This window comes from Dendrobates tinctorius, unplaced genomic scaffold (genome assembly GCF_039654945.1).
Source record: "Dendrobates tinctorius isolate UK_male_01 unplaced genomic scaffold, ASM3965494v1 ptg000127l, whole genome shotgun sequence".
NCBI classification, from domain to species: domain Eukaryota; kingdom Metazoa; phylum Chordata; class Amphibia; order Anura; family Dendrobatidae; genus Dendrobates; species Dendrobates tinctorius.
The window spans coordinates 10,546,797-10,560,055 of record NW_027361795.1 but is presented as its reverse complement, the minus strand read 5'-3'; the positions used below and the strand labels follow the sequence as shown (position 1 = coordinate 10,560,055).

At 49.3% G+C, this 13,259-nt stretch overlaps 1 protein-coding gene and 1 long non-coding RNA gene across 7 annotated transcripts in view; one reads left to right on the top strand and one right to left on the bottom strand.

Annotated features, from left to right (window-relative positions):
* LOC141047410 (uncharacterized) overlaps positions 1–5,462 on the bottom strand; it is a 31,844-nt gene extending 26,382 nt beyond the window's left edge. The window contains exon 1 of the long non-coding RNA XR_012219798.1: positions 5,247–5,462. This is a non-coding gene — a long non-coding RNA (uncharacterized lncRNA). The remainder of the gene's footprint in view (positions 1–5,246) is intronic.
* A 79-nt stretch (positions 5,463–5,541) lies between these two features.
* The window catches only part of FRS3 (fibroblast growth factor receptor substrate 3), a 95,033-nt gene continuing 87,315 nt past the window's right edge, over positions 5,542–13,259 (top strand). For 3 of the 6 annotated variants that reach the window (XM_073542489.1, XM_073542484.1, XM_073542485.1), the window contains exon 1: positions 7,547–7,760. The gene's annotated coding sequence lies outside the window, so the exon portion shown is untranslated. Of the gene's footprint in view, positions 5,675–7,545; positions 7,761–13,259 lie in introns of those variants that run through there. The other 3 variants (XM_073542488.1, XM_073542487.1, XM_073542486.1) reach the window with 2 other exon arrangements.

The window sequence follows — 13,259 nt, the reverse complement described above, 5'->3', positions numbered from 1 at the left end:
AAAATATCTAAAAAAAATTCTGACACTTTTTTTTTTCTTTTACAATTTTTTCCTTCTTTTGAGTACCCTAGAGTCTGCAGTTTGGCTGGTGATTCTGTTTTGAATGGGTCACCGAGGAGGATGGCAGGAACAGGCTAAGCCACCAGAAGACCAGAGAGGTTGGTATCTAAGCGGATTGCAGACCCCTGATCCTATCCACACAACTAGCAGTAGCCGTGGAGTATTCCTACGATGCCCTAGACGCTTCATCACAGCCGGAGGACTAACTAAGCCTAAAGACAGAAAGATGAAATCTAAACTGCCCCAGAGCAGATCCCCAAAGGAATAGACAGCCCCCAAACATATATTGTCGGTGAGACAAGATGAGACACAAGCACAGGCAGAGAGCAGACTGAGCAAACGGTGAAGCCCAGGCTGTCTAGACAGGAAAGGACAGAAAAGATACTGTCTGCAATCACACACAAAACCCTGAAAAAGTCCAACACTACTGATATACAAAAAACCTGGGATCACATGATCTCACCTCCGCTAGATCAGCACTCTGGTATAAACTGGCAGCAAAGCAAAAAGATACTAACATAATAGGGGACTGAACCAGCTGCAACATATGAAGCAGGGCCCAGCGCTGCTCCCAGCAGGGAGCATGCTGAACCCTAGCAGCAAAACAGAAAGCAAAAAAAGACACAACCAGATTAGATGCAAAGGATTAACAAAAGAATCACTTAGCTGAACAACACAGATCAGGCAGGGGACAAAAGAGCTTCAAATGCACACTGAGGAAATCACCAGAAACTTCCAAGAGCAGTCAGCTCAATTATATACTCCCAGCCAGTAATCACAGGTTTCCAATTATTGTTGTCAGGTGGGGAACCTCCATCCACCAGGCCAGCTCCACTACTCTCAGCAACCACCAGAGGGAGCAAAGGGAGCTTCGGCTCAGAACTCCGAGCAAGAGAATTCACAACATGCCCCCCTTTCCCCCGTACTGTTTCCTCGTACATGCCCTGCTTTCCCCCGTACATGTCCCCCTTTCCCCCGTACTGTTTCCTCGTACATGCCCCCCATTCCCCTGTACTGTTTTCTTGTACATGCCCCCCATTCTCTGGTACTGTTTTCAGGTACATGCCCCCATTCCCGCGTACTGTTTCCTCGTACATGCCCCCATTCCCCTGTACTATTTCCTCATACATACCCCCATATCCACTTTTGCTCCTCATTTTGTGTCCTCAAATCTCCCCCATACATTAAATCCACGATCCCCACTCCAAATCTCCCCACACAATAAATAACCCCATCTCCACTCCAAATCTCCCCCCACACATTAAATCCCCCCATCCCAAGTATAAATCTCCTCACACAATAAATCCCCCATCCCCACTTCAAATTCTCCCCCCACACAATAAATACCCCCATCTTCATTCCAAATTCTCCCCCCCCAAATTAAATCTCCCCCCACTCCATGCACTTAATCTTTGGTGTCTTCAGCTCCACTGGAGCACTTACCATCCATCCTGGTTCTCTGCCTCGCCGGCGAGTGATGTCAGCGTGATCACATGATCTGATCACGCTGCTGGCGTAGTTCTGACCCAGCGGTCAGAGCTTCAATTGTACTCGCGTGTGTAAGACGCAAGTGCAATTGATCCATGGGAGCTGGCGCATTGCAGCTTCTCTGTGAAGGCTGTCAGCTTGACAGCTGACACAGAGAATGGCCAACTCCCAGTCCTCGGGGCAGCAGAATGCAGCCACTGGGGGAGACATTGGGGCCGCATTAGGTGACCCTACTGCACCGCCTGACGGCTGCGCATGGGGCCCATGCCCCGGCTGCCCCTTCTAGATATGCCTCTGGTGGGAAAAGGAAGATTCCGGCCGAGACAGCGTGACGGAGTCTCAAAATTGGAACTGTCCCACTGGATTCAGGATGGTTGGGAGGTATGTACAGTGTATGGATCATTGGGCACAGCTCTGTGTATAGATAGTTTGGCACAGCACTGTGTATGAATAGATGGACACAGCACAGGGTATGGATAGGTGGGCACAGCACTGTGTATGGATAGTTGGGAACATCACTGTGTATGAATAGTTGGGCACAGCATTCTGTAATGATAGGTGGGCACAGTGTATGGATAGTTGGGCACAGCACTGTGTATGGATAGGTGGGCACAGTGTATGGATAGTTGGGCACAGCACTGTGTATGGATAGGTGGGAACAGTAAATGGATAGTTGGGCACAGCACTGTGTATGGATATTTGGGTGCAGCACAGTGTATGGATAGATGGGCACAGCACTGCGTATGAATAGTTGGGCACAGCACAGTGTATGAATGGTTGGGCACAGCACTGTGTATGAATAGGTGGGCAGTGTATGTGTGGTACTCGCAGGTACGCAGGACGCCGTGACGAGGCACGAGACGGTTTAGTGCTTTTAGTATTAACGTTTATAGGCCTAGAGGTAACTGTCCTCAGTTGCAGCCTAACCAACCAAAGGGGGTAACAAGAATTGCCCTTGCAGGGGCTCTAAACAAGCAAACACAAACGGGGTAGAACACGACTACGTCCGGCAAGAACCGGTCACTATAGGGCCGCGGTATGGCCGACTACGTGTCCTTAATTATATAGTCAACTTAGCCATCCAGATGTCCCTCGCCGTTCGGGATGGTGGTCTTTCGGCGTAGCAGTCGCTGGGCCCAGTTGCTGAAGCGTTGACGAAGTCTTCGAGCGCTCCGATGACACTGGAGCACCACAGGCCCCGGAGGAGTCCTTGGACAGATGGGCTGCAGCCCCCGGACTGGGGCAAGCGGCAGCGATGTGGGGTGGCGAGGTGCAGGCCACCTGTGCAGCTACCAGCTGCGACGGGGAATCCACGGCGAGCAACGGCCCCGTCCTTGCCGTGGACCGGAGCGGGACAGTGGTGGCCACCGGCGGAACGGGACTTGCCGCGGCCACTGGTAAGAGCAGGGCGGCCGCGGGCGGCGGGAGATAAGCCGCAGTCGCGGGCTGAGGTGAGGCGGCCGCGGGCAGAAACGGGGCAGCGGCTCTCGGACGGTCGTCTTGGCGCCGTCCCCGTGATGTCCTCGAGGAACGTCTCTCCTGGCATTGATAAGTCGCTCTGGTTCTCAGTCGCTCCCACGGTCTCCTGATGCTTCTGTCCCAGTCTGCTGACTCACGGTGACTAGTGAGTCGCCCTCCGAGGGCTGTGGGGTACTCGGTACCGGGCCGGTGTCAGCGGGATGTGTCACAGCAGCGGTGAACCGGTCCGTGGCCCTGGGCGCCCAATTAATAGGGGAAGTTTGAATGGTGGAATGTAGTTAATGGAATAGTTCGTGACGCCACCTGTGGTGTTTGGCAAGTGAGATGTGAAGCCGACGCTGCATGCAGATCCTCTGGGACTGTTGGTGTGGTGCAGCCAAGATGGTGTAGCTCCCCACAGGTGGAGCTGTAGTCCCAGGGCAGTGTAGATGTAGGGTTAGAGGAGAGGCACAGGCGGTGTAGAAGCTGGTACCCAATTGCAGTGGTACAGGGTGTGTTAGCGCAGGAATAATTGGAGGACACCAGGGCATGTAATTCCAAAGCTTTACTCACAGTCTGTAGGTGCCTGCCTCCGTGCTGTGTCCTCCGGGTCAGGGACTCATTCAACCTCCAGGTCCGATGGAATGCTCCCTTCCAACACTCCGCCAACATGTGCCTTTCTGAACGTCTCCTCTTATAGCGCCTTTGGTGTGAAGTACTCCTAGTACTGAGTTACACTGGAGTTCCTCCTGACAGATGTTCCCAAGAACCATACTTGTACGGCAGACAGCTGTAGCCTACTTCGGGGACTCCTTACTCCTGAGTCCCGGCTCACTATCCAAGTTGCTGTTGTGCCACCAAGTCTTAGATGGGAGTAGTGCATTTACAGCTCACTACTCCACCGGTGTCTGCTGCAGGACCATTAGTATCCATACAACCTCGGGGACCGGGCCCCGACCTTGCGCTTAGAACTTCAAGGCAGGGTTCTCTCCTAACCCACGTCCTCTGTTCCCTTTTACTCCTTTGTTCCGTACTAGCCTCTCCTTCTTATGGAACATCAGGTTTCTGTTCAATGTCTTTCTCCTTCTTTCCTTTCCCGTGCCAGCAGACCCAGGTCACTGAGGTCTGCTGCAGCACCTCCTTCCTCCATCCCTCTCCCAGGGATCTTCTCTCCTCACTCTCTCCCACCGACTCACTGACTGACTGACCTCAAATCCTAAACCTTCCCGCTCTTTTATGTATTCTAACACCACCCGCCTCCCAGCACGTTTGGTGTTCCAAGCAGGGAGCCACCAAATGTGCTCTGCTACACTCCAAGCAGGGAGCCGCAATGTGGCTTTGCTGAACTACTGTGTTGTATGGGATGCAGGTGTTGGAGCGTGGTCAGGAGCCTCCAACCTACCTGGATCGTGGGGTACCACACCTCAGGAGGAGGTGCAGTACCTCTGTAGCAACTGAATCCTCAGGGGCGCCACACTAGCGTTCCCCGCCTCTTTTATACTGGCTCCTCCGCCAGCCCATCTGTCCATCTCAACGGTTCGTCCCTGAACTCTGTCCCCTTGAACTCTGTCCCCTTGGTTCCGGCCCGGACATTCGGCAGGGGCCCTTCTTCCCACATATGGATAGTTGGGCACAGCACTGTGTATGGATAGTTTGGTACAGCACTGTGTATGGATAGGTGGGCACAGTGTATGGATAGTTGGGCACAGCACTGTGTTTGGATAGTTGAACACAGCACTGTGTATGGATAGTTGTGTACAGCACAGTCTATGGATAGGAGGGCACAACACTGTGTTTGGATGGTTGGGCACAGCACTGTGTATGGATAGTTGGCACAGCACTGTGTATGGATAGTTGGGCACGGCACTGTGTATGGATAGGTGGGCACAGTGTTTGGATAGTTTGGTACAGAACAGTGTATGCATAGTTGGGCACAGCACAGTGTATGGACAGTTGGACATAGCACTGTGTATAGTTTAGTTGGGCACAGCACTGTGTATGGATAGGTGGGCACAGTATATGGATAGTTGGGCACAGCACTGTGTATGGATAGTTGAGCACAGCACTGTGTATGGATAGGTGGGCACAGTCCTGTGTTTTGATATTGAGCACAGCACTGTATATGGATAGTTGTGCACAGCACAGTGTATGAATAGTTGAGCACAGCACTGTGTATGGATAGGTGGGCACAGCACTGTGTATGGATAGTTGGGCACAGAAAAAAAGGCAGCAACACTTACCTGCCCAGGTCTAAGAACAAACGCGCTGCAGGCTGCAGCCAGCCCATAAAGCAAGATGTTAGCAGCACAGGTGCAAAATACCAGATTAACAGCCACTCTCCACCTACCCATTCCAGGAGGGGGTGACTGCCTAGTATAAAATTGCACAATAAAGGCCCGCATAGGGCGCTGTTCACACAAAGGAACTACACAGTGTCTGGCTCACAGCCTATTAGTCACGCCCCTACTATTTGACTAGGCAGGCTGGCCAGCACACCCTCAATGCACCCCTCATATGAGACCAAACGTGTTTGGGCTCGGCTGCACCCCCTCCAGGAATGGATATGTGGAGAGTGGCTGTTAATTTGGTATTTTGCACCTGTGTTGCTAACATCTTGCTTTATGGGCTGGCTGCACCCTGCAGTGCATTTGTTCTTAGACCTGGGCAGGTAAGTGTTGCTGCCTTTTTTTCTGCTGTTTAAAAATGAATTTTTGGAGACCTTGAGTCTTCCTTAGTGGCTTTGCTATTTAGTATAGTTGGGCACAGAACTGTGTATAGAAAGTTGGGCACAGGAATCACCGTGTTTGGATAGTTGGGCACAGCACTGTGCGTAGATAGTTGGGCACAGGCAGCACCATGTTTGGACAGTTGAGCACATCACAGTGTTTGGATAGTGGAGCACAGCATTGTGAATGGATAGGTGGGCACAGCACTGTGTGTGGATAGGTGAGTACAGCACAGTGTGTGGATAGTTGGGCACAGCACAGTGTGTGGATAGTTGGGCACAGCACAGTGTGTGGATAGTTGGGCACAGCACAGTGTGTGGATAGGTGGGCACAGCACTGTGTGTGGATAGGTGGGCACAGCACAGTGTGTGGATAGGTGAGTACAGCACAGTGTGTGGATAGTTGGGCACAGCACTGTGTGTGGATAGGTGGGCACAGCACTGTGTGTGGATAGGTGGGCACAGCACTGTGTGTGGATAGGTGAGTACAGCACAGTGTGTGGATAGGTGGGCACAGCACTGTGTGTGGATAGGTGGGCACAGCACTGTGTGTGGATAGGTGGGCACAGCACTGTGTGTGGATAGGTGAGTACAGCACTGTGTGTGGATAGTTGGGCACAGCACTGTGTGTGGATAGGTGGGCACAGCACTGTGTGTGGATAGGTGAGTACAGCACTGTGTGTGGATAGGTGAGTACAGTGTGTGGATAGGTGGGCACAGTGTGTGGATAGTTGGGCACAGCACTGTGTGTGGATAGGTGAGCACAGCACTGTGTGTGGATAGTTGGGCACAGCACTGTGTGTGGATAGTTGGGCACAGCACTGTGTGTGGATAGTTGGGCACAGCACTGTGTGTGGATAGTTGGGCACAGCACTGTGTGTGGATAGTTGGGCACAGCACTGTGTGTGGATAGTTGGGCACAGCACTGTGTGTGGATAGTTGGGCACAGCACTGTGTGTGGATAGGTGGGCACAGCACTGTGTGTGGATAGGTGGGCACAGCACAGCGCTGTGTGTGGATAGGTGGGCACAGCGCTGTGTGTGGATAGGTGGGCACAGCGCTGTGTGTGGATAGGTGGGCACAGCGCTGTGTGTGGATAGGTGGGCACAGCGCTGTGTGTGGATAGGTGAGCACAGCGCTGTGTGTGGATAGGTGGGCACAGCGCTGTGTGTGGATAGGTGGGCACAGCGCTGTGTGTGGATAGGTGGGCACAGCGCTGTGTGTGGATAGGTGGGCACAGCGCTGTGTGTGGATAGGTGAGCACAGCGCTGTGTGTGGATAGGTGGGCACAGCGCTGTGTGTGGATAGGTGGGCACAGCGCTGTGTGTGGATAGGTGGGCACAGCGCTGTGTGTGGATAGGTGGGCACAGCGCTGTGTGTGGATAGGTGGGCACAGCGCTGTGTGTGGATAGGTGGGCACATTGCTGTGTGTGGATAGGTGGGCACATTGCTGTGTGTGGATAGGTGGGCACATTGCTGTGTGTGGATAGGTGGGCACATTGCTGTGTGTGGATAGGTGGGCACAGCGCTGTGTGTGGATAGGTGGGCTCAGCGCTGTGTGTGGATAGGTGGGCTCAGCGCTGTGTGTGGATAGGTGGGCACAGCGCTGTGTGTGGATAGGTGGGCACAGCGCTGTGTGTGGATAGGTGGGCACAGCGCTGTGTGTGGATAGGTGGGCACAGCAGTGGCACAGCTAAGTTTTGGGGTCATCTCTCTTCTACTCAGGCCATTTTTATAAATAACCCTGAAAGAAAAAGCCATGTGAAACCGCCGGTCACACGGTCTAGCTCCTCCCCTGCACGACGCACGTGACTAATCACATGTCCATGACATCATCAAAGGTCCTGTCGTCCACTAGGCTTTCTCGTCTACCCGCGGCTTTCGCGTTGAGGGGCAGTGCGGTCTCCTGGGCTGTGATGTGAATGGGGAGAGCGGACGGAGGGGCTCCACGAGAGCTGTGCGTGAGGCCGACCCCGCGGGACATGGAGCCACAGTGGACAGGCTGCGAGGGATGACAGAAGGGACACATGTACGTACGGCTTCATGTCTACGTGTGCGCGCATAGCAGTCTATTGATTTGAATGGGAAGCAACAGTGATTCAGTGCATCCTCGTGCACAGACATCCGTGTGCTGTCACTGTCCCGATGGTTCCCCGGCCGTGTGCTGCTGCCGCCGCCGCTGCTAGGCTGAGAGCCGCGTCCAAGTCCTGCAGTGTCCTAGCACTGCCAGGTAAACAGCGAGGCCTAAGCATCCTGCCTCCGCGGCTGGACCCGGTGCTTCGGCGGCGGATGGGAATCGGTGAGTGCTGGGCTTCTCCCCGTTTGTCTTCCTGCAGCAGACTCCCCAGCTGGGGCTCATCACAGTGTGGGGTCCTCCTGCAGCCTGGCTGGGCCCAGTGTTCGCTGCTTCTTGATCTGTGACCGGTCCATCATCCGCTTTGCGCCTGCCTTGACGTTGTCTTGTTGGTTTTCTGATGTTCACCTCAGCGCAGCTTTTCCCCATGTTTTCACCTGGGTTATTAAGTGCAACTTGGTTAAAAAAAAAAAAAAAAAAGTCTCTCACGGCTTCGGTTCCCCCTTCCCTGGAGTGATCCGTTTTTTTTTTTGTGACATTGGGGGAAACTTGTTGCAAAATCAAGTAAGAAGCCGAAAAAATAGATTTTGCGCAAGATGTAGGAGGGACGGGCGCTGTTCTGAAGAATTTAGGGGGAATAACGTAAAGTGACTCCACCCTCCCCACTAATGATGACTCGTGTCTTATGATTGATAATGCATCCCATCGTATTCCACAGACTTTGTGAGCCCCATTGGGGACAGGGATAATAATCTACAGATCTTCTCCTTGGAGTGTGGGAGGAACCCGGGGAGAAGATGCAAACTCCTTGTGTATGTTATTCTTGGTGGGACCCCAGCGATACGATGCAGCGGTGCTTACCGCTTTGTTAGATCAGATTCTTGCGGATGTAGTGATGCTAAGTAAGGTTTTTTTTCTTTTTTCATTTAACTGGAGATAAAAGGGGAGCTTGAAGCGCGTTTGGGTCTTTTTTTTTTTTTTCTGAGCAAAAACGCATGCCCTTGCCAGGGAAATCGCATGTACTTTTTGACACGCGTTTTTGACGCGATTGTCAAGCGTTTTCCCATGCGTTTTTGCCCATACAATTGATGGTATGCGGAATCACGGTTGATTACACAAAATTAATGAACATGCTGCGTTTTTTACCGCTAAGCGTTTCCGCAGCGGTAAGAAACGCACCATTGGCACAACATGTGCATTTTCTATTACATATGCATGGAACGCTTATTTTAAGCGTTTCCGCAGCAGAATCGCGCTTTAAAAATCGCTACCTGGCCACACCGCCTTAAACTGTTTTTTTGTCCCCATATGGAGGGACTTGACCTGCGATGGTGCTATATGCTACAATGCCACAGTATCTGTAAGTGCATATCTGTAAGCACATGTTGCAGTACGGCAGCTCAGCAGTAAATAGTCCTGGATATTACAATATAATAGAAACTATTTGTGTGGCGTCTGTGAACTCGATCCATTGCAGATTCCTAATGTATAAGATGGATAGTGCCACCTGTTATGATTGAGTCACCGCAGGAGGCAAAAACAGAAATGCTAGCTAAGTCCAGAAAACCAGAGAGGTTGGCAGCTATCGGATTGCAGACCCCTGAACCTATCAACAACAACTAGCAGTAGCCTTGGGGGGGTTCCTACGGTGCCCTAGACCCCTCGATCACAGCCGGAGAATTAAATAGCCTAAAGACAGAAAGGGAAATCTAAACTGCCCCAGAGCAGACCCCAAAGCAAAAGGCAGCCCCCAACATATAATGACGGTGAAGCAAGAAGAAAGAACACAACACAGACAGAAAGGCTGAGCAAAGACGGGGCCCAAGCTAACTAGATAGGAAAGGACAGGAAGGCTGCTGTCTGCAATCCGTGAAAAACCCTATGAAAATAAGAGCCAACAGACTGACAGTGAAAAAGGCCCTGAAGACGCTAGGCTTCAAAAAGACTATGTCAGTACTCAGGAATATTCTGAAGACAGAGCAACAGGCAAAAGAAGAATCAGCTCACCCCAGCAGGGAATGGCAGAATCCAGAAAAGCAAGGCAAACAAAAACAAAACACAAATGCTAAAAGGCAAAGCAGAAAACTTAGCTTTAGAGGAGCAGGAATCAGACTGGTTTCCTAGAAGTCCACAGAGAAATCACCCGCAGGGCAGAAGGGCGTCGGCAGCCTTATATCCAGTCCGTGACTCCACTCAGCCAGTCATCTACATTAGACTCCGGTGCCTGATAATCAGGCTCATTACCTTCCTTTACCAGAATAGGGAGTTCACCAGACCTCAGTGACGAAGGGGAAAATGAACTCACAACAGCCACCATACTGTGGCCATGTAGTGCTGCATACTAGTTCTGCAAAGTCACTGCAGACGGTGCGAGTGCACATCGCATGGGCAACGATTCTTATACCGCCCTGATACAGTAATTGTGCCCCCAATACAGTATCAGTACACCTTTGACATCACTCACATAGAAATTCGATGGAGTCGCTATGATGTGATTTGGTCACCTGGCCTAATAGTTAGAAGTAAACTACAAAGTCCACCCATAGGTAGCAGCCTATGGTACCTACTTATGAAATGTCATCTGCTACAGAAAGGAGTGCAGGCAACTGGTACAAGTCTGGAAAAACCTTTCTGATCGGTGAGAGACTGAGTGCTGGGAAACAACTGATCGGCAGAATATGGAACCTTTTATTCCAGTCTGAGAACTTTTTATCTCTGAATGAAGCAACAGGTTGGACACCTGGTGGCTGCTCCGTCTTTCTCAGTAAGGCTGCCGAAAAAGACAAGCGTAGTGCTCGGCAGCCTCGTAAAGGATAAATGAAGCAGTAATTGAGCATGTGTACTTTTGCTCCATTCTCACTTTGCCGATTAGTGTAGATCCTAGCAGTTGGAACTCCCTCAGTCACTTGACAACCCCTTTAGTGAGCACTCCTAAAAAAAAAAAAGTGCAAGATAAATAAGGCAGAGTGGTCGAGACCAGATGAAAGATGAACTGTCCATGCAATATCAGGGTTTTCTGTAACACGTTATTATATGACCAAACACAGAAAAGTATAGTCATAACCATATGCAGTGCACCCCTTAGAAAGGACTCCCAACATGAAAGGAGCCAGGGAAATCTGGCAAAGGGTAACTCTAGCACTGGTGTTATGGCTGTGCTCACATTTACAGGGCTTATTTATTTTTGCCCAGATGTTCCCCACCTCTTCTTAGTCTGTTGTTCTTTTTCCGTTTTGTGCTCCCTTTCCTACTACTTAATTTTTAGAATAATTTTGTAAGTTGTGTGGGTGTATGTATATGTACAGTGGAGCAAATAAGTATTTGATCCCTCGCTGATTTTGTAAGTTTCCCCACTGACAAAGACATGAACAGTCTATGATTTTAAAGGTAGGTTAATTTTAACATTGAGAGAGAGAGAGAAAATCACATTATATAAATTTATATACATTTATTTGCATTTTGCAGTGAGAAATAAGTATTTGATCCCTCTGGCAAACAAGACTTTACACTTGATAAAACCCTTATTGGCAAGCAGAGCAGTCAGACATTTTTTGCAGTTGATGATGAGGTTTGCGCACATGTCAGGAGGAATTTTGGTCCACTGCTCTTTGCAGATCATCACTAAATCATTAAGATTTTGAAGCTGTCGCTTGGCAACTCGGAGCTTCAACTCCCTCCATAAGTTTTCTATAGGATCAAGGTTTAGAGACTGACTAGGCCACTCCGTGACCTTAACCCCTTTACCCCCAACGGTGGTTTGCACGTTAATGCCCAGGCCAATTTTTACAATTCTGACCACTGTCCCTTTATGAGGTAATAACTCTGGAACGCTTCCATTGAACCCGGTGATTTCTCGTGACATATTGTACTTCATGTCAGTGATAAAATTTCATTCATATAACTTGCGTTTATTTTTGAAAAAAACGGAAATTTGGCGACAATTTTGAAAATTTCACAATTTTCCAACTTTGAATTTTTATGCCCTTAAATCACAGAGATACGGCACACAAAAAACTTAATAAGTAACATTTCCCACATGTTTACATCAGCACAATTTTGGAACCAACGTTTTTTTTTTTTTTTTTTTGTTGGAAAGTTATAAGGGTTAAAAGTTGACCAGCGATTTCTCCTCTTTGCAGCACAATTTTTATTTTTAGGGACCATATCACATTTGAAGTCACTTTGAGGGGTCTATATGATAGAAAATACCCACAAGTGACACCATTCTAAAAACTGCACCCCTCAAGGTGCGCAAAACCACATTCAAGAAGTTTATTAACCCTTCAGGTGCTTCACAGGAATTTTTTGAATGTTTAAAAAAAAAATGAACATTTAACTTTTTTTCACAAAAAAATTACTTCAGGTCCAATTTTTTTATTTTACCAATGGTAACATGAGAAATTGGACTGCAAAAATTATTGTGCAATTTGTCCTGAGTACGCTGATACCTGATATGTGGGGGGAACCACTGTTTCGGCGCATGGCAGAGCTCGGAAGGAAACGAGCGCCGTTTGACTTTTTCAACGCAAAATTGACTGGAATTGAGATCGGGCACCATGTCATGTTTGGAAAGCCCCTGATGTGCCTAAACAGTGGAAACCCCCCATAAGTGACCCCACTTTGGAAACTAGACCCCCCAAGGAACTTATCTAGATGTGTGGTGAGAACTTTGAACTCCCAGGGGCTTCACAGAAGTTTAGAACGTACAGCCGTACAATTAAATAATCATATTTTTCCACAAAAATGATCTTTTCACCCCCAATTTTTATTTTCCCAAGGGAAACGGGACCCCAAAAGTTATTGTGCAATTTGTCCTGAGTATGCTGATACCCCATATGTGGGGGTAAACCACTATTTGGGCTCATGGCAGAGCTCAGGAGGGAAGCAGCGCCATTTGACTTTTTTGGCTGGAATTGAGATTAAATGCCATGTTGCTTTTGGAGAGCCCCTGATGTGCCAAAACAGTGGAAACCCCCCAATTCTAACTCCAACCCTAACCCCAACACACCCCTAACCCTAGCCCTAACCCTAATGGGAAAATGGAAATACATTTTTTTCAAATTTTATTATTTTTCCCTAACTAAGGGGGTGATAAAGGGGGGGTTTGATTTACTGTTTACTGTATAGTGGGTTTTTATATTTGGCAGCTGTCACACCCTAAAAGACGCTTTTTATTGTAAAAATAGTTTTTGCATCGCCACATATTGAGAGCTATTATTTTTCCGAATTTTGAACTACTGAGTCATGTGAGGTCTTCTTATTTTTTGCGGGACGAGTTGACGTTTTTATTGGTACCATTTACGGGCACGTGACATTTTTTGATCGCTTTATTCCGATTTTTGGGACGCAGAACGAACAAAAACCAGCATTTCATGATTTTCTTTTGGGGGGTGCGTTTATACCGTTCTGCGTGTGGTAAAATTGATAAAGGGGTTTTATTCTTCGGGGCAGTAG